The 19,253-nt window shown below is 42.4% G+C and overlaps 1 protein-coding gene across 1 annotated transcript in view; it reads left to right on the forward strand.

Moving 5' to 3' along the window:
- Window positions 1-19,253, forward strand: part of Cntnap2 (contactin associated protein 2) — a 1,898,037-nt gene that overhangs the window by 1,562,122 nt on the left and 316,662 nt on the right. The window lies entirely within an intron of this gene.

Below are 19,253 nucleotides of genomic sequence, written 5' to 3' on the forward strand. Positions count from 1 at the left end.
AGACGGCCTTCACTCAGATACCAGCTGCAAGCCACTCATGCTTCTGACCAATGGACTATAATTTAGGGGTTCCCTCTATCCCTTCATCATAACTCACTAGAAAGACCTAGAGAACTCAGGGATGTTGGAATTAAGAGATGCATCACAAGGAACCCAAATCAAGACTCCCCAGATGAAGAGATGCACAGGGCAAGGTCTGGGAGAGTCTCAAGTGCAGAGCTGCCTTATCTTCTTCCCTTTGAGTGAGCATGTCATACTCTCCTGTCACCTCAATGTGCACCACTAACCAGTGAAGCCCCCATGAGCTTCAGCTGCTCACAGCGTTGACTGAGATTCCATTCTGCAGGCACGATTGGCTGACATCGCTGACCCTGAGATTAAACTCAGTCTCCATGGGTTTGCAAGCCCAGTCCCAGGAACCCAGGACCACATGAAGGATTGATGGTACATCTGTCTCCGTTCTCTGTTCATCTGCATTATTATCACCTTCACCCCCAACGTTGATGGAATCCTCAGGCAGAAGTCTACAGCCCAGTGCCAAGGAGGGCCCCTGCCACATCACGGCACTCCAATATGTTCATTCAATGGTTGGATAACCACAAAGGATTTAAATAAGTACTGCACACTAGCAATGGAGGCAGTGTGGTGCGCACTCTCTGATAAATTGTGGAAAACTTGCACAGACGATAACTGATACAGGAAGGTCCAAGCAAAGAGCCAGCACTTGATTTATATGCACAACCATTTTTAACCTCAGCAAGGTTTTTGCACATTTATTCATCTTCACTAAATGAAAACTTTCATTTCTTTGTACCGTGAAAATCCCTTGAATCCAATGATTATCTTCAAGTTAAGGATTAAAAAAAAAAAAAATTCTTTAAGTTTTTTATACTTTCTCTGGCAATTCTAAATGAAGATGCACATGAAGTATTAAATTTATAGAACTCATTGTTTAATCTAAATTAGATTAACCCTCCTGGCCCCACGGAGATCCAGGGGAGTGTTCCACACTTTTGTTTACCCGTTTCTCAAGGTTATTACTGACAAGATTACAATTAGTCAGTACTTCAAACCTATTGTTCGGGTGCTAAGCTCTGAGCTATAAACTACCTCACTCTGGCCTAATTAAAACCGTGTTCCAGTTCACCTATTTTTATGATACCTACTTGGCTTTGCACAAAGCTTCCTTGCACAGTCAAACTTTGTGCAAGCCTCAGAAACTTGGGAACGTCACCGGAGAAAACTTTAAAAATAAATAAAACTCTTTATGAAGTTTGCTGACGGTTTGTGTTAGTTCAGCTTTTTGTCACTATGGAAAATATCCTAGAAAAACAAAGGAGGGAAGAATTTAATTTGGCTTATTGTTTTAAAGGTTTCCATCCTCGGTGGGCTGACTCCATCGCTTCAGGTCTGAGACTAAGCAGAAACACACACAGTGGCCAAAGAGTGTGGCACAGGAAGCTGCTCCCTCCTGGCAGCTGCAGGGAAGAGAGAGAGAGGAAGGGGTCAGAGACAAGATGTAGTCCTCAAGGGCACACCCCAGTCCTTCAGCTGGGTCCCACCCCTCCAGCCTGGTGGATGATTTAGCTGATGAGCCCCACCCTGTACACTGGGGGTGGAACGGCCAACACGGGAGCTTTGGGGGAATGCCGCACATCCAAACAATAGCACAGTGCTAAACTAGCCATCTTAATACCAGAATCTGAAACAATGCACACAACCATTGTAAACGTCACACACGAGATTGGTGTTACTCTCTTTAAAATAAGTCCTAATTCTAAATTTATGAGGATTGTGTAGGAAATAGTGTGTTTGAATTTGTCCCCACCTATCGGCATTATAAACTGCTCTTTGGACTAGAGGGACACTCCCAAATTAAGAAGGAAAGGAGACCCCCCTGTGTTCCACTCATACACATTTTATCATTGAATAATTCCAATGGTCAACCGTTTTAGGTTAAATAGTTTCAAACTTCTCTGAGGGGAAATATACTCGTTCGTTGACCAATACATAACCAGGAATCTCTCTGTTCCTAAATGTGAATAGAGAAGCCAGACTGGCAAGGATTCCCTGTTTTTTTGATGACATTTGGATGTCATGTGCCCATTAGGATTCTAGCCCTGCCTCTCCTATTCACGGTTTTCTCCACTTCCTCAAGACTTAGACAATGAAGTGACACCACAATCTTCTCCGTAATCCTATGTCTAATGCTTTAAATATTCCTTAATTCAATTCTACTAGATTACCCTAATCAATTTTGTTTTACGGTATTTAGACCTTTAGAATTTAATTTTATTGTACTGAATAGAATGCAAATTAACACTTGAGCTTAAAATGTGGCCTGTAATCTAACAGAAACAAGTTGCATATTTTTCAGATATTCTGCCCACATTTTCCTGTTGATATCCCTGAGACGATAATGTAATGGGTTTGCGAAGGCAGGGTTTCTCTGCCTTCTGGTTTTTGATGACATTTTGGATATCATTTCCCAGGATTATTCCCTTTTTGTTTGGCCAAAGATACCAAGTTAGTTCCAACTGCTTAAATTTTCTCTATTTTAAAAAAAAAAGCATTTTTGTTAAATAATTTAATACCTAGAAACTGAATTTGTGAAAAGTGTACATGACCCAAGCCTCAGATGAGAAGACGCTCTGATGTTTTTATTTATTTAAATATCTTAATTTATTTATGCTTTACTTATATATTTCAGAGCGGTGTCATGTTCCTCTTAATCCTTCACATCTGGCTTTTGCTAATGGCATCTGTGGGAAACAAGACCAAAGAAGTTCAGGGTAACATCTGTAATTCAGCCAACTGCACCCTTACTCTGGGCTGAGGATAAAAAAGGAAATACGGAGCCCACCCTGGGCCTCAGGTGGCCTTCTTGCATCTAAAACTGGTCATTTCTGAGTGGACAGTGTAAAGACCAGACTCCGTCTTATGACCTAGAGAGTAATGAGTGAAGTGGTTAGGTTAAGAGAATCCAACACAAGTAAAAGTTTGGGACATTGGTTCTCAGGATTTTCTACGTCTAAGAAAACTCCTAATCTTCCTCTAACTCTCCTGGCCAATCTCACTCCAGCAGCTGGGCTTCCTTTCCACCTACACACATCCCCATCATGAGGACCAGTTACTAGGGAATCAAGAAACAGAGGATGCCACTTACTTTCAGAATAAAGTGGATACGGTCTCTACGGTTTCTGCTGCCACGTAGATTCCCTCTACCCTGCTGTACATACACACACACACACACACACACACACACACACACACACACACGATGACCTCATTTGTCCTCTGTGTTGACAGTGACCTCAGTCCAAAACCTACTTTAATCCAATTAACCGACCAAGTTTGAAATTGCTCCAGACCAGTGTATTTGGAAGAACTCTTGTTGGGGATGGGAAAGAAAGTAAAATGAGATGACAGGTATGTCAGTTAGCTTTTCACTGCTGTGACTAAAATACTTAAAAAGAACAACTTAGAAGAGGAATGTTTTTATTTGTGGTTCCTGATTTCAGAGGTTTGACCCATAGCCGACAGTTTTCAACACACACACATACACACGCACACGACTTTTTTTTTCTTTCTTCTTTCTACCTTTCCTTCCTTCCTTCCTTTCTCTTTTCAGAGTTGGGGATTCACCCAGGGCCTTGCACATACTAGGCAAGAATATTCTATAACGGAGTTGTGTCCCGAGTCCAAATAAATATTTCTATGATAAGTTTCATTTCATTTATGGAAGCTACTCTTGTAATGACTTATCTGCAAGTTGGAGTATCTTTAGAAGCTTACTAATCAGCTTCATCTTCTTTAAATTTTGCTTTATTGTAGGATTCATTTTAAAATACACTACAATCTCAAATTTTGCATGCTAGCAAAACCCCCAAATAATAATATTTTGAGAAGAAATATACAGTCATGTACCACACAAGGACCACATTTAAGATATAATTTCATAAAATTATAATGGAATGGGGTTGGGGAAGGAGCTCAGTGGTAGAGTGTGTGCTTAGCCTGTGTGAAGCCCTTGCTTCAATCCCCAGCACTCAAGGGGTGAGGGGGTTATTGAAAGAAAAGTGACCACAACACTCGGAGCAACCAAAAGATCTTTACTGCAGCAGTGCAACAAAGAGAAAGGAAAGAAGAAGAGAGGGAGACAGGGAGGGGGGGGGAGAGAGAGAGAGAGAGAGAGAGAAGAGAAGAGATGAAGAGGGAGAGAGCAAGAGCAAGAGAGAGACAGAGAGAGCGTGCAAGAAAGACAAAGAAAGCAAGAGAGAGAGAGAGAGAGCAATAGAGAGGGGGGCCTGGTAGGAGGGAGTTTTTATAGCCCAAATCTAATGGGGCCTCTGGGTCTGCAAGCTGCCTTGTTGGCCCAAGGCGGGGGTGGGGGGGTGGGGGTGGGGGGGTTAAGTGTTCAGCCTTGAGTGGGGTTGAATGTTCAGACTTGAGGCAAACAGGTGATAAAGGACCAGATAGAGGGGGTTTTGAGTGCGTGGACTATCTTGTAGCCAACATCTGTTCAGCCTGCCCTGCAGACAACACAGTTCAGCCTGCTCTGCACCCAACAGTTATAATGGAGCTGAATGCCTATTGCCTGGTGATGCCTTGGCTCTCCTACCATCCAAACTTTGAAGCTCAATGCATCATCACTTGTGTTTGTGGTGATGCTGGCATAAGTAAACCTGAAGGGAGTCAGTTTAACTGTGTACAGTGCTTCAGGGGCATCCTCAACAGACCTGTGTTTAGCCAGCAAGAACTGCACAGAACTACCACTTCCCCATTTCTGGGCCCCTTTAAGCCTCATGCTGTACCCCAACCTTTTTTTCTGCCATCCACAGTGTGCCTCAATTCCAGCCCACCAGCTGAATGTTAGTCATGCACAACTTAGATGTATACACTAATCTTTCAGGGAAGGTGATGTGAGATGGTTGTGCAGAAGTGTGACTACTAAACACCAATTCACACCAACTAAAGGAAGGCAGGATGGAGAAGTCAGAAACCATGTCTGGGGGCTCTGAGTCCAGCCCCAGGGCCCATGACTCCCAGGGACTCACAGCATGGAGCATGGAGTTCTCACAGGCATGACTTACTACAGCAAAAGGACACAAGGCAACACGCTAGGCAAGTGCTCTGTCTCTGAGCTCCACGGGAAAGTCAGAACTCTCTTTCTAAGAAGTTTCTGAAAGGATTTTTATGACTGGGAAATTACAGAAACTTTGGCTAAGAGCACAACATTTGAGGGCAGACAGACCTAGTCTCAAATTCTCCATTTGTCAGCACTGTGACATTGGGAAGTGATTTAAACTCACTAAGCTTCAATTTCCTCATCTGTAAAATAGAGATAATTATGCTTAGTACAAATGGTTGCTATGGGAATAAAATGAGACAAATGTATGTAAAGAGCTCAAAGCAGTCACTGGCGCAGTAAGTTCTCAATAATGGTAGTTATAAATATTATACAAAATGAGTAAAACTTCCTGAAAACCGTTAAGTTTTATAAAACTAGACAAATTAAGCTTCAGTACAAATTGCTGAAGGCAACTGCTATTATTTCTGTCAAATTAAACTCATTCAGAAATAATGAATTACAATCTGAAGTGAACAAAAGAACCAATCATTTATCGATGATAAACATATTTTGAGCACTGCTGTGGTCTGGATGTTTGGGTCCCTCCGAAATTAATATGTTGAGACCTATTTACCAATGTGATGGCATTAGGAGATGAAGCCTTTGGGAACCAATCATGGCTCTGCCCTCTTGAATGGGATTAGTGTCTACTCTGTTTCATTTAAGGTCATTGTTGTAACCCAAGAGACTGGAAATGAACAACTTATAGAAAGAAAATTTATTTAGGCTCATGATTTTAGAGTTCAGTTCATGGTCAACTGACTCCACTGCTCTGGGCCCAAGATGAGGGAGGACATCATGGTGGAAGGGTGTAGGAGAGGAAAACAGCTCAGGACACGGCAACCAGGAAGCAGAGAGAGAGAGACAAAATAAAACCCAAAGTCACGCCCCCAATGACACTCTCCCTCCAGCCACACCCTACCTGCTTCTAGTTATCTTCCAGTTAATCCAGATCAGTGGATTAACCCCCTGATTAGGTTTTGGCTCTCATAATCTAATCATTTCACCTCTGAATATTTTTGCATTGTCTCACACATGAACTTTTGGAAGATACCTACTATCTAAACCATAATAGCATCCTCAAGATATCCAAAGAGTCCATTCACCCCTTCTGCCCAGCGAGGACACAGCAAGAAGATGCCATGTATGAGACAGAAAGTGGGCCCTCACCAGACACTGAATCTGCCTGGAGCTTGAACTTCTCTGCTTCTGGAATTGTAAGAAATAAATTCCTGTTGTCCATAGGCCACACAGTTTATGGAACTTTGTTACGGATTATGAACAGACTAAGACAAGCACCAACTATACACAAGGCATTTGGCAGGCTGATGACACAGAGGCTTGACCAATCAAGGAATTTATAATCTGGTTCAGAGTGAGACGGATGAAAAGATGCCTCTCTCTAGAAGGGACCACGAAATCACCTTTTGCAGGCCCCCAAGGGAAGGGAAAGATCATTTTCCACGGGGGGTGTCAGTCAAAGGTTTAAGCTGGAGAATATTAGATAACGAGTAGCCTAAAGGGAGAAAACAAAAGTTTCTTGCAGAAAAAAAAAAATGCACCCAACACATAGGTAGCATCACTTGAATGAGAAAATGAGACCTGAGAAGGAATCAGAAAAACGTGCCTATGCTAAGCCCAGAGCTGAGTATATTCTGCAGAGAGTAGAGAGTTTGTGAGCCAGAAATAGGAAGAGGTGAGTGGGCAGTCTCTGAAGGTTTAACTTAATTAAAATATCGAACCCTTTACTTATGCTTAATTGCAAAGATGTACACTCATGCCATTCATCTTTCTCCAATATATGTTTTAAAAAATAAAGGAAATTTGGTAACAGAGAAAACGAGGTGATCCAATCATGGGCTCCCAATAGTTCCACAGCTGACAATGATGTAATATAAATGCACATTCAAAATTTGCTGCTGGCTCATCATAATAGAAACTTGTCCTTTTAAGACTTTTCAAAGTTACTAATGTGGGGCAGGCTGTCTTAGCCCATTTTCTGTTACTGTAACTAAATGCCACAGACTGAATAATTCATAAAGACTGAAGATTTATTCTGCTCCTTGTTTTTGAAGGTTGGGAAGTTCAGTATCTTGTAGCTGCATCTGGTGAGGTCCTTCTCACCAGTAGGGACTCTGCAGAGAACAAAGGTGACTTGGGACATCACATGTCAAGACAGAGCATCCTAGTTTAGGTCTCCCCTCCTCTTCTTATAAGGCCACAGTCCCAGTGGATAAGGGCCCCACCCTTAATAAAGTTTCCTTTATTTCCTTTTTATTCACCCTTCCAAAAGTCCCACTCCAAATACAGTCGTTCAATTCTGTTTTTAATTTTTTTTTTTTTAAAAGAGTGAGTGAGAGAGAGGGGGACAGAGAGAGAGAGAATTTTAACATTTATTTATTTTTTCTTAGTTCTCGGCGGACACAACATCTTTGTTGGTATGTGGTGCTGCTGAGGATCGAACCCGGGCCGCACGCGTGCTAGGCGAGCGCGCTACCGCTTGAGCCACATCCCCAGCCCCCATCCCTTAATATCTCGCGATGGGTATTAAATTTCAACAGGACTTTTTGGGGAGACCCTCAAACCCTACCTTTCTTAATTGCCTGAAAACTCTCCTAAAAGATAGTTTTTATTTTTGATGTATCCATAAAATTATCGATAACTTCTGGCTTTTCTGTTTTGTTCATTTACATGTGGTGATTATTGTGGATTCAACCATGTTTCCCAAAAACACATGGTGAAAATCCGAGCTTCTATTGCCTATGACTGTGACTTGATTAGGAAATGGGGTTTTTACAGATGTAATCAACGGAAGGTGAGGTCATACTGGCTCTGGGTGGGCCCTGGACTGTGGGCCTGGTGTCCTTTTAGGCAAAGGAGACACAAACACATGCAGGGGAGAGCCCCGTGAAGATGGAGGCAGAGATGGGAGTTGCCCCGACTTAAGGAAGCAGGGAGCGGGGAGGACTGTTGAGAAGACCAGAAGGTGGGAGAGGGGCAGCAAGTGGATCCTCCCTTGGAGCCTCCAGAGGAACCAACCCAGCCAGCACCAGGCCTCGGGATTGCTAGTCCCAGCACTGTGGGAGGGTAAATGTCACCTTGCCTCATTATTTTACTTTATTTATTGGTTGGTTGGTTGGTTTTGGTACTAGGGATTGAACACAGAGGTACTTTACCACTGATCCACACCCCCATCCCTGTATATTTTTTTATTTTGAGACAGAGTCTTCCTAAGTTACTCAAGGTCTCACCAACTTACTGAGACTGGCCTTAAACTTGCAATCCTCCTGCCTCAGCCTCCTGAGTTGCTTGCTGGGTCTATTGTTTTGAGCCACTGAGTTTGTGGAACTTTGTAGAAGCAGCCCTAGAGCCTACCATAGTAATGACCTACTCAGAGGAAACCTCAGAGCAAGAGGAGCAGCCTGTGTTTGTCGTGTAAAGAGTGGCTAAAAATTGTTGGAAGGTCAAAGACCGGGGACTCCTCTTTATAGGAGAACCAAGCTCCTGTCCTGGGGCTACTCTGTGAAGGGAATGTCTACCCCATGGTTTGTCTCCCAAAGGCCTGTGCCTGAAGCTCAATCCCCAGACAGGAGGTGGGACTTCGAGAGGTGGGGGTCTGGTGGGAGGTGGTTAAGGAGGATCATGTACTTCTCATAGGACTTGGGCTACTTCTCACAAGAGAACTATAAAAGGAGCAAGCGTGCCCACTTCCCCTGGCTTCTATTAATCGCTCTCTCCTCACAAGCTTGCCTGCCTTTCTAGTGTCACCTGCCACAAGGTCCTCACCAGAGCCAAGCAGATGCAGATACTGTGCCTCTGAACCTCAGAATCATGAACTAAACAAACTTGTTTTCTTCCTAAGTCCCCCAGCCTCAGGTAGTTCATAGTAATAACAGAAAATGGACTAATACAGCTGCCTTGTACCTGCCCTCCCAAGGAGACAAAGCACTTGTAGTGAGACCCTGGAATGATGATGATGATGATGATCATATCATAATCATTATAAGATAATGATTAGAGGTACCATCTGTTGCACATCTACCATGCGTCACTTACACTTACACACTGTACCAGAGTGCTCATTTAATTCTCACAAGTATTCTAAGAAGGTGTTGTTGTTCACCTGGTGGAATAAGTCAGTAATTTGCTCTAATACATAGTGAATGACAGAGTGGCATCTAACCCAGGCAGCCAGGCTGCAAAACCCGTACTCAGCCTTTATGGTTTAGCAAGGCTGCACCAGATGGACCCCAGGAACCTCTCATCCTGGGTTTAACAAGGATTCCCTGGCTGCATCCTAGCAGGCTCTGGAGCCCAGAGTGCTATTGACAGCCTGGTACCTGCAAACACAGAAAAGATAATAACTACAATCATTTCTAGAAGAGGGTCTTCCTTTTACTTCAGGAGACTCTGTGGGGCTCCTGGTATTTGTTGGTCTGTGGAAATCTGCTGCTAATCTCTGTCCCCATCAGCACATGGCCTTCTTCACCATGTGTTCATGTTTCTTAAAAAGAAAAACTCTCATCCAATTTGTGGGCCCTTTTAATTCAGTGTGATCTCATCTTGATTCTCACCTAATTAAATCTGCAAAGAACTTCTTTCCATATCAGGCCACCGTCTGAGATTCTGGGTGGATATGATTTGGGAAGGGAAGGGAATGGAATGATATTCAACTCGTTACAATGGTCAAGAAATGTGTCCCCAGCCCAGTAGAGGACTGGGTCCACTGGAGAAAGTCTCAGCTCTTTGAGCCCCAGGTCTGTGGCTCTGGGGCCTTGGCCAGGTTCTCAGCACAGATCATTGCAGAACACATGGCTTTATGTACATTGTGTTGGTCAGCTTCCGTGGGAGTGACTCACCTAGCAGCCCAACTCGAAGGCCCCCTGGCCTAGTTGTTATTGCTAACACCACATTTATTATATAAAATTTGTGTTTTAGTATCCTGTGATCAATGTTCCTTGAAGCATAAGAGAACCTGGTGCCTAATGTTATAATTACATTAGTTATAGTGGCCAGATAAAGAGTGCTGCAGCATAAAAGAATTGGGACTCTTGCTCAAGGTGCTGTATACATGGAAGGCAAATAGTGAGTTACATACATTTGGACCGTAGGAAAGCAATACAGTGCTGCATAACAGAACCAGTGAGTTTCTATCTATCTATCATCTATCTATCTATCTATCTCTATCTAAGTATGGGTTGTGAGAAAGATTTTTAAAATGAACTATTTTTTGTGGGGAGCATATAGAAGAGTTTATATATATATATATATATATATATATATATATATATATATATATATATATATATATATGATTATTACTTAGCAGCTCAGCTTAGAAATTCACTAGCTCAAGTTTAGAAATAAGCTTAACCAGTCATCAATTCACACTCACCTTATTTTTGTGGTTTTCCAAATGGATCATATTTTCTATGTCTGAAAATTTTTTATTAAACATAAATCATTGTATGCCTCAAAAGTCTGCTCCTGGAAAAAAAAAGATCTTGCTACTAAAAAAGACCATTAAGTTCATAAATTCTTTCTTCATGGCTTGGTGCTATCATTCTGCAGCATAATTAGCTGCATGTATGGCTAATTATTACGAGAAAATAAAGCATCTCCAAATTTCTACAAGATACTTAAATTTGATGGTTCAACTATGCTTCCTCCTCCAGTTCCCACATCTACCCTGGCCACATGTCTTTTCCTTTGGGGAAGATGTTAAGCATATGTTTGTTCAGAATGAAAGCAAAATGTTCACTGAGAATTTCTTTAAAATATAACAGACTGAATACATATGTAGAAGAAGATTTCAGCGGCTTTTTACCTTTACTTGAATTATGGTTTTCCTGATGTGTGATCCCCATTGCTATTTGAACACGCGGAAGGCCACATGAGGTCCCTAGGCTAAGAACACCAGCTTTGGAGACCAACATTTATTACCCATTTACTAAGAGTTAATCCCTTATCTTAAAAATACTTCAGTTAACCAGTAAAATTCATTTGAATGTCACACTTAACTTTACTCAAAATCTTGACTATAAAGGAGAAAATGATATGAAAATGCCGCATCGCGAGTCGGGAACCGTAAGTCCACACGCTGAGCTGGTCACTATGGTTCCCTTGCCGATTTTGCTCCCCCACTAAAGTTCCAGTGGGTTCTCAGTGGGAGCTGAGCCTAGTCATCTGCATCTGCCAGGAAACCAAGCATGAAAGTTTACACCTGAAGGGAGCTCAAAGAATACAGATGCTGTCACTCTTAGTATCTGACCTTAAAAATTATGAACATCTACTTTGTGTGTGTTCATAAAAACTTAATGCACACTACCAAAGAAGACATGGTGCTCAAACAGATGCGTGACCTGCAGAAGGATGAAAGGGGTATTTGAATTAAATACAGAGGAAGGACCAGGGGACCTGCCCTTCGCTTATATAAGGAAAACAGAGACAGTGGCTGGAATCCTTTTGTGCTGACGGAGTACATGCTGCCGTAGGGAGCAGTGAAGAAGACACATGCTCAGTGGCCCTTGGCAAGGGTGCTCAAGGGCCTTCAGCTGTGTCTTTCCCAGGGAGCCATGGGCCCTGGACTGGAGATGAGTGTGAAATATCAGAGCCTGCCATCCACCTCTCATCCCAGACACCCGAAAAGCTGATCAGAATAATGAGGCTTCCAAGTAGATGAGAAGCACTTTCTGGGTACATCTCCAAGATCCCGATACTTTCTGTCTGTTGGCTCATCCCTGAAATCCTTCCACCGTAACATTTCTCATTCTAACATTTGATGAAGAAGTACTTTGCTGTTGAAATTAAATGGAACCACCAAGAGTTCAAGAGGGAGCACACCTCCCTTCTGATTCTGTTAAAGAGAAGTACTGAGGAGGCAAAGCTGGGGGAGGGCCGAGCTAGGGGAATGAAAGAGGGCAGCCAAAGGTGGGATTGGAGAGAATGGCAAATGGAGCACACGGCATCTTTCCCTGGGTGGCTCCTATTGTCATTAGGTAAGTGTATGTAGAAATGTGATGTAAAAAAAAAATAAAAATTATTTTACAGCTTTAGCTACCCTCCTTAGCAATATATCATAATTTATTATTTGTAGATAATTGCTGTGGTTCGGATAGATTCCCACGGAATACACGTGTTGTGTCGGCGAGTTTGAAAACTCAGAAACTACTAAAGTAGAGGGACTTTACTTTGTAGTCTTAGGCATTGCAATGTGGGAGACCTGGGTTCAGATACTTCGGAATCGACGTTCTAAGGCAGGCAGAAGTAGGAGCTCATGTAGGCTGCAGTAGATGGAGAAGGAGCAGGGCCGACATGACTCATAGAAGATAAAGAAAAGATGATAGAATAGAATTGTGCATGACCAACGAGTCTGACAACCTCTTGATGAACACCTGGACTCTCTGGGCACAATGTAATTTGCTGGTCTTTAGATCATTCCAGACGCTTGTAATGAGAAGATGGAGGTTTCCAAAGTTCACTGTCCAGGCCTCAGCTGGACCTGCGCTCAAAGCCCCCTTTGCTAATGGACCCCAGGACTCCATTCCAGTGTTGCTTTCATCCAATTTTCCTTCTATTTTCGCTGTTGGAAACTTGATTCCCAGTGCAACAGTGTTGAGAGGTGGGGATGTTCAGAGGCGATGAGGTCATGAGCAGGTAGCTGTCCAGAGAGTGGGTGTGGAGTGAAAGCAAGTTTGGACGCCTCTTGCTCCTGTGCCCTTTCATCTTCCAACACTAGGCACCATGGCAAGAAGGCCCTCATCGGAGGTAGACCCCTCGACCTTGGACTTCCCTCTTCCAGAATTGTCAGAATAAAGTTATTCCCTTTATAGTTTACCCAGTTCGTGGTTTTCTGTTGCAGCAGCACAGAATGGATGGACCAAGGCAATAATAGCTTCTCCCCCTTGTCAAACGGGTTTTCTTGTAGAGTTTTCATCTTAGAGATTTCACTAATTAAGATAAATGGACAATTAACATCTTGGCAGCAAAACTACTAGTTATTTATCTTTGTATCCCAATTCCTAAGTCAGGGCTCAACATTATCGATTATTACCTGTATATTTTCTTGAATGAAGGTAACAAAAACTTCTATTACAAGTCTAAATGATTTATTGGTTAATTTGAGAAGGGATTTAAGGTGACTTACACAAATTCATTCAATAAGTGGTAACATCAAATTTTAAAAACATTAGCATATTAGAAATAAAGTAAATGAAATAATGTGATATAGCATATATGAAATTGTTTTAACAATTCTACAAGACCTCCTTGTGTAGTTGGTATACCACCAAAATGTTAAGTCTGTTTTAAACCAGGGTGAAGCAAATATTCCAAAATTCCAAACTCCTCAAGTATCATCCTCACCTTAGAATGTAATTTCTGGTATGCGATTATGGCTTTTAAAAAGTATTTCTCCATTGTCTGCTTCACGTGAATTTTATAGTATAAATTTGAATTATTATCACAGAAATTTTTCTTGGACTTGTGATGGCATTAAAATAGCTTTTTAGTTCTTAAAGAACATTAACAAGAAAAGCTCGACTACGTGAACATGGCTGAGGGCACCCCATGTTCATTCTGGCAAGCGCCATGCAGCATCTCCAAGGAGCACAACACCTTTCATGAAGTGTGAGAAACTGTTCCTTGGTCCTTGGATGCAGGTCCTTCAGTTTCCAACATCAATTTTTTTTTTCTTATCCTTTCATGTGGAAACTCTCCCCGCAAGCTCTCCTGAGATAACAATGGCCCAGGGATGTATCTTCCTAGAACATTATAAACAATAAAGCTTCTTTCACCGCCCTTGTTCTTCACTATTTAATTAAAATGTTTTCTCTTTCATCATAGAAATGTTTCCCTCCTAACCTCCTAGCCTCACTGTGACTTATAGTTTGGTTTTATTTTGAAATAGAGCTTGTTTTTCTCTGTGTTTTGGACAGGAAGGAGGCATAACACGTGGGTACCTATCAGCCTGGCCCAGCAAAGAATTTTTAAGGGAGCACCTTTATCTCTTTGTTACCCAGTGGAGAGAGTTGGTGGGACACATAGGGAGAACTGCAGAGCAGACCCAGGCACGAATTCTACTTGTTCATCCTGAGGAACAACATGCCTGATGGACAGTTTTGCCCTTCCTCGTGTGCTAGCCTCACATCAGCTCCTGCAATTTTCTTACAGCTTACTGCCTTCACCATTGTGGGTTGCCATAGCAAAACACCATAGACCGGGTGACTTACAAACAACAGAAATTTATAGAGTGTGGGCCTGGAGGCTGGAAGGCAGAGGTCAGGGAAGCAGCCTGGCCATTTCTGACAAGCTCACTTCTGTTTCCCAGACCGCCCGTTTCCCCTTGTAGCACCACACAGGGTCAGGAATAAGTTCCCTTGAGTGTTTTTGGACAAGAGCGCTAATCCCATTCATGAGGATCCCACCTCCCAAGGCCCATTGCCCAATCCCGCCACACCAAGAATTCGGGTTTCCACGTGTGAATTTGGAGTGCAGAAGCATTTGCTGCGCCTCTGGGCCGACTCTGCGGGTTCCCGCGTGCCGGGGTAATCGCTGCACCTGTGGAGTGGAAACCAGCCCCACCGTTCTGTCCTCCCAGGGCCCTGCCTCCCCAAGGCAGGGGAGATGCTGAAGGGCACAGAATAGCTAAGTGGCACCGAGAGGAATGTGCAGATGTCGTAAACTGGAAAATTGGGGCTAAAGGTGAAGCAGCGTCATATGAATGTCTTCCCTCTGAAAGCTTCATCGTACTTTAGGAATATATGACCCATGGAGGACATTATGACAAATGGCTCTGAAACAGCCAATGGCTGCCCAGGGCCCTGGCGTTCCAAGAGCCTGGTGTTTGGCGGCTTCATTCTTCCTGCACAATTTGGAAGTATTATCCTGTAGCTATTTCCATTGCCAGTGCTCCCTAGAGGGTGGGACTGGAGCCTCTGGGCTCAGGAATTATCCTGGGAGGCTTCTCTCCTGGGGATTCACAGTCCCTAAGAAGACGTTGCTTTCATGAGGTCCTCAAGACAGCGCTGACATGAAGTCTGTATCACTTTTTAAAATCCTACACATACCTGTGATGTTGGAGGGAAAAAAAAATGAAGAGAATATGGCAAATAGAAAGGTGAACCCATTGCTCACAAATTTCCACATATCCTTTGAGGCTAAACCCTGCTCTCTGGGCACTGAGGCTTACAAAAACCAAGACTTGAGACCAGGCACAGAGACAAGACTGCTGTCGACCTGCAGAAGAGGAATGCTGATGTATCCAAATAGAACATATGGAAGAAAAAAAACTCCATGAGAAATAGCCTATACTTGATGCCAATACACGTAGCAGTGACTTTTATATCCCACAGGACAAAACAGCTGGAGTTAGGCTTCCAGACTTGATACCAAGAGGCTAATGATAAGGACTTTTAGTTTTTTGTTTTTGCTTTGTTTATCTTAAAATGTGCTCAGAGGAAAAAGGAAAAGAATTGATGGGAGAAATCTTTAAATTATCTTCTGCTCCCTCGTGAAAGTGGGCAATTCAAATAATTTCACTCAATTTTCTTGGAAGATGTTTTTGTATGTTGGAGTGTGAACACCAGCACCTCAGCCTCACAGGAATGCAGGAACATTCCAGCAAATACTTCTGAAGCTGCCGTAGCTTTTGCTCACATGTTTACCAAGACTCCTCTGTACCTCTGATTTGCCTTCTGTATACAGAAGGAGTCAGCAGTTTTCATCAAAATGTTCCCTGGGAAAATCAAGAAAGAGCCAAGCCAGGCAGCTGCTCTTCCAGGATCGATGGTATCAGCAACAGCAGGACTCAATTCCTCACCCTTCATTATTTAATCTCCGTTCCACACGAGTTTATCCATGGAAAATTGTGCTTTGTCTTATATCAAGCAAACACCTCTCCAAAGAAATTTAATGATTTAACAAAGCAGAGTAAATTCAGAAAATCTAGTGCTTGTTCGCTGGGCACGGGGAGGGTGACTTCAAGTACTGTGTCGCACAGTAGAAGAAGCCTGTTCTCTAAAGTTCAGGCTAGATGTGTTGTGCTGCTTGGATGTGAAGGATGGAATTCTCCTCTGTGAACACTGAAATGTGGAAATGATCTGTGCCATTAAAAGCTAGACTGCATCTAAAACCCGAAAACCAAAAGTGTATGTGTACTTCGGGCTGAAAATAATATTGAAATGAACAAGTGAAACCTTTCTTCAGATCTCTGACAACGTAAGTTTGAGATGGGCTTTGGTAACACAGAAAGTTGTTTTGTCCCTCAGAATAGACTAGGTGACATAAGAAAGGACCTGGGCACCTGGCTGTGTGTGTGCTCCGTGGATAATATTGGTGGTGGAAATGTGGCCTTAGGGGTTGTACTGCACCAAGTACTTGTTTTAAGGCAAGATTCCAGCTTGTTTTGTTGTATCCCTCAAAACCTGGCGACAGCTTATAAGAATGGTTCCCAACCCTGAGTTGATTTGCATTCCACACTCAGTAAATATACGACCCAATAAAATACCTGGATCTTATGCTGGACAGAGTGTTGAATTCCTGTGTGGCTGCTGTCCAGAAAGGATCTCTGGGGTAGACTGAATAATGCCCCCTTGCAAAGATGCTCACATTTCAATCTTCAGAAACTGGGAATATGTTACCTTACGTGGCAGAAGAAACTTAGCAGATGTGAGTAAATTAAGGATCTTTAAATGGGGGAGATTATCCTGGATTAGCTGGGAAGGTCAAGTCCAATCACATGAACCTTAAAAGTGGAGGAGGGAAGAGGAGGATCAGAGGGATATGGGGTGAGCACTCACCCTCTCCTGCTCACTTTGAAGATGGAGCCAGGGGCTCAAGATATAAAAATTGCAGGTGCCTCCAGAAGCAAAAATGCGCCCCCCACCCCGCCGAACCTTCAGGAGAAGTGCAGCCTGCCAACTCCTCAATTTCAAGTCCCAGGTCAGACTTCTCACCTACAGAAAGATGAAAACTTTGCGCTGATTCAAGGCAGCAAGTTGGTGGTGATGGGTGACAGCAGCCATAGGGCAGGAATAGCAAGTCCAGCAGTTTGCTTTACTAGAACCTAAGAGAAGGACCATGCTAAAATAATTGTTAGAGGAGTGGGAACTTGACAGTGTTCCTGAGATGTTTCCAAGCTAGGAAGGCATGTTTTGTTCCTCACACCTGCCATTCCTTTACCATTTGTGCAAACCAGCAGCTGGGCACTGAGCGCTGTCTGCTGCCCACACAGGGCACTCCTTTACGGCACAGGCAGATGTGACTCACAAGCGCTTGAGTTCAACCAGGGAGTTAATTCTTGAAGCCATGCAACAGCCTGTGTGTTGAATAGAAGGGGTTAGGTGATGGTGTACAGTTTTATTTCCTTGCTAACAGCAACTTGTAATCAAAGAAACAGTGAGATGTCTAGAAGCTCATGTTTTTCTTTAAAGATTTTGCACTGCATTTGTAAGACTGACGGACAGCCTAAGTCAAGGAGCTAGTTATATTTTCCAGGATTCCTGTTATCACTTACATTTTATAAAATAGCATTATTTCTTTTTTGACATGTTTATTATTTCTTTTTCTTCTAGTAAAATAGTTCAGACTTACAGAAAAAGCATAAAGTCATAAAATAATTTTCAAATAGCTGCCACTACCAGATAAAGCATTGAAAACATAATAAGTACCATTGAGGTCCTCTGTCCTTAATCGTAGTTTCTCTTCCATATACTTCAAAGGGAATATCTGTGTTGAAAATGTCATTTATCATTAACTTGCAGATCTTTATAGTGCATTGTACGTATCAAACATATAATACACGTATACCTGTATAGATATAGAGGTAGAGTATGGTTTTTGGTTTGTGTAGAAGTAGGTCATAAAAATGGATGTGCAAATTGAAACCATTCAACCACTATTAGTAATCAGTGGCTGAAATTCATAGGGTTCTGGGATCTTTAAATTTTTTTTTAAAAAATTGTTAAAAAATCTTACTGTAGATGAATTTATAATAAAATATCAGAAAACTAATAATTTGGGCACACTGAATTTTAAAGCACTGGAAACAGCAAGATTAAAGCATTTTGTTTCCATGTAAGATCTGCCCAAAAGGAGCTGAGGCACTGTTTCTCCTCCCCTTCCCGCTGTGACTTCCACTGAGGACCTAGATGCCCCTTGCGCTTCTTTCCAAGTCTGGATCCACTTCCAGCATTTTGTCCTTTGTAATGTTGATGTCACAAAACGCCTTGACATAGTGGCACAGCCCCTCTGCTGTGAAGGGTGGCAATGTCACTTCCTCTGCTGCATCATCTGTCCTTTCTCACATGATGACTTTTCTCCTTGTGTAGATTAGTTCCCTTGATTGCTCTGGCTGGAGACTCTGAGCTTCTCAAAAGACGGCAAGGTTGGCTGATTCTTCTGCAACCCCCTTTGGGTTCAACTCAGATTCCACTTCCTGCATCAGCTCTCTTTTGTCTTTTGATCTGCTTTCATTTACCAATTCCCTTTCCAGTGTCCCCTTTTGCAAGATGCCACTTAGTCCCATCACTCAGAAACAAGGGGACACAACCACAAGTCTTACTCTCTTTGAAAATAATAGCATATGTGCAGCAGCCAATCATCAACAGACTTCGCAAGACGTGATGTGCTGGTCACTGATCATGGTGCATCTCTATTTATGCCATGTTTGTGGACAGGAGAGCTAGCAATAAAACTTGAACATTGTGCCTAGGCTTAGAGAATTTGTGTATAATGCAATTACTCAGGCTGCATATAACTTGATGACTGAAATTTGGATCACATTGGAGACTGGTGTATTTCACTAAACCATAAATCTGAAATGTCTGCATATCAGACTATATAAAGCAAGGACTCCCTTGTGTGTGTTGCAAATTTCTAAACTTTAAATAAATGCCATCACATAGTACATATCCTTTCACAAGGTTACTTTTTCATTCAAAAAATATTTCAAGATGTATTTATATTGATGTCTGCAACTGAAGTTCATTACATTTTTCTCTTTTGTGGTATTCAATTCACATGCCTATACTTCAAGTTATTTATATATTCTTTTGTAAAAATTTATATTACTTCTAGTGTTTTTTATTATTGCAAGTATTATGTCCCTGAGAGTTCATTTATT

The sequence above is a fragment of the Ictidomys tridecemlineatus genome, chromosome 2 (assembly GCF_052094955.1).
Source record: "Ictidomys tridecemlineatus isolate mIctTri1 chromosome 2, mIctTri1.hap1, whole genome shotgun sequence".
In the NCBI taxonomy this organism is placed as follows: domain Eukaryota; kingdom Metazoa; phylum Chordata; class Mammalia; order Rodentia; family Sciuridae; genus Ictidomys; species Ictidomys tridecemlineatus.